This window comes from Triticum dicoccoides, chromosome 5B (assembly GCF_002162155.2).
Source record: "Triticum dicoccoides isolate Atlit2015 ecotype Zavitan chromosome 5B, WEW_v2.0, whole genome shotgun sequence".
NCBI lineage: Eukaryota > Viridiplantae > Streptophyta > Magnoliopsida > Poales > Poaceae > Triticum > Triticum dicoccoides.
Window position 1 is genome coordinate 548,368,018 of NC_041389.1, and position 2,931 is coordinate 548,370,948.

Below are 2,931 nucleotides of genomic sequence, written 5' to 3' on the forward strand. Positions count from 1 at the left end.
GGCTGTGTGGGGGTGCGCCTTGGCCTAATGGGCCAAGGGCACCAGCCCCACATAGGCCCATGCGCCTAGGGTTCAAGGGGGGCAAGAGTCCTAGGAGGGTAAGGCACCTCCTAGGTGCCTTGGGGGGAGGGAAAACCCCCCTTGGCCGCCGCACCCCCTAGGAGATTTGATCTCCTAGGGCCGGCCACCCCCCCTTGGCACCCCTATATATAGTGGGGGGAGAGGAGGGACTTCATACCTGAACGCCCTGGCCTTTGGTTGCCTCCTTCTCCCTCCCCAACACCTCCTCCACCTCCATAGTGCTTAGCGAAGCTCTGCCGGAGTACTGCAGCTCCACCAACACCACGCCGTCGTGCTACTGCTGGTGCCATATCCCTCAACCTCTCCTCCCTTCCTTGCTGGATCAAGAAGGAGGAGACGTGGCTGTTCCGTACGTGTGTTGAACGCGGAGGTGCCGTCCGTTCGGCGCAGGTCATCGGTGATTTGGATCACGTCGAGTACGACTACATCATCACCTTGCAAGCTTCCGCACGCGATCTACAAGTGGTATGTAGATGCAAACTCTCTCCCTAGACTCGTTGCTTAGATGAACTCATAGATGGATCTGGGTGAAACCGTAGGAAAAATTTTAATTTTCTGCAACGTTCCCCAACAGTGGCATCATGAGCTAGGTCTATGCGTAGTTCTCTTTGCACGAGTAGAACACAACTTTGTTGTGGGCGTGGATTTTGTCATCTTACTTGCCTCTACTAGTCTTTTCTTGCTCAACGGTATTGTGGGATGAAGCGGCCCGGACCAACCTTACACGTACACTTACGTGAGACCGGTTCCACCGACTGACATGCACAAGTTGCATAAGGTGGCTGGCGGGTGTCTGTCTCTCCCACCTTAGTTGGAGCGGAATCGATGAACAGGGCCCTTATGAAGGGTAAATAGAAGTTGACAAAATCACGTTGTGGTGATTCGTAGGTAAGAAAACGTTCTTGCTAGAACCCAATTGCAGCCACGTAAAAGATGCAACAACAATTAGAGGACGTCTAACTTGTTTTTGCAGCGATTGATCATGTGATGTGATATGGCCAGAAGTTGTGATGAATGATGAATTGTGATGTATGAGATCATGTTCTTTGTAATAGGATTCACGACTTGCATGTCGATGAGTATGACAACCGGCAGGAGCCATAGCAGTTGTCATTATTTTTTGTATGACCTGCGTGTCATTGAATAACGTCATGTAAACTACTTTACTTTATTGCTAAACATTAGTCATAGAAGTAGAAGTAGTCGTTGGCGTGACAACTTCATGAAGACACGATGATGGAGATCATGATGATGGAGATCATGGTGTCAAGCCGGTGACAAGATGATCATGAAGCCCCGAAGATGAAGATCAATGGAGCTATATGATATTGGCCATATCATGTCACAACTATATAATTGCATGTGATGTTTATTATGTATTATGCATCTTGTTTACTTAGGACGACGGTAGTAAATAAGATGATCCCTTATAAAATTTCAAGAAGTGTTCTCCCCTAACTGTGCACCGTTGCTACAGTCCGTCGTTTCTAAGCACCACGTGATGATCGGGTGTGATGGATTCTTACGTTCACATACAACGGGTGTAAGACAGTTTTACACAGCGAAAACACTTAGGGTTAACTTGACGAGCCTAGCATGTGCAGACATGGCCTCGGAACACGGAGACCGAAAGGTCGAACACGAGTCGTATGGAAGATACGATCAACATGAAAATGTTCACCGACGATGACTAGTCCGTCTCACGTGATGATCGGACACGGGCTAGTCGACTCGGATCGTGTAACACTTAGATGACTAAAGGGATGTCTAATCTAAGTGGGAGTTCATAATTTGATTAGAACTTTATTATCATGAACTTAGTCTAAAACCTTTGCAAATATGTCTTGTAGATCAATGGCCAACGCTAATGTCAACATGAACTTCAACGCATTCCTAGAGAAAACCAAGCTGAAAGATGATGGCAGCAACTATACGGACTGGGTCCGGAACCTGAGGATCATCCTCATAGCTGCCAGGAAACAATATGTCCTAGAAGGACCGCTAGGTGACGCTCCCGTCCTAGAGAACCAAGACATTATGAATGCTTGGCAGTCTCGCGCTGATGATTACTCCCTCGTTCAGTGCGGCATGCTTTACAGCTTAGAACCGGGGCTCCAAAAGCGTTTTGAGTATCACGGAGCATATGAGATGTTCGAAGAGCTGAAACTAGTTTTTCAAGCTCATGCCCGGGTCGAGAGATATGATGTCTCCGACAAGTTCTACAGTTGTAAGATGGAGGAGAACAGTTCTGTCAGTGAGCACATCCTGAAGATGTCTGGGTTGCACAACCGTATGACCCAGCTGAACATTAACCTCCCAGATGAGGCAGTCATTGACAGAATCCTCCAGTCGCTCCCACCAAGCTACAAGAGCTTTGTGATGAACTACAACATGCAGGGAATGGAAAAGACCATTCCTGAAGTGTTCTCGATGCTGAAGTCAGCAGAGGCTGAAATCAAGAAAGAACATCAAGTGTTGATGGTCAATAAGACCACTAAGTTCAAGAAGGGCAAGGGTAAGAAGAACTTCAAGAAGGACGGCAAAGATGTTGCCGCGCCTGGTAAGCCAGTTACTGGGAAGAAGTCAAAGAATGGACCCAAGCCTGAGACTGAGTGCTTTTATTGCAAGGGGAAGGGTCACTGGAAGCGGAACTGCCCCAAATACTTAGCGGATAAGAAGGCCGGCAACACCAAAGGTATATTTGATATACATGTGATTGATGTGTACCTTACCAGTACTCGTAGTAACTCCTGGGTATTTGATACCGGTGCCGTTGCTCATATTTGTAACTCACAGCAGGAGCTGCAGAATAAACGGAGACTGGCGAAGGACGAGGTGATGATGCGCGTC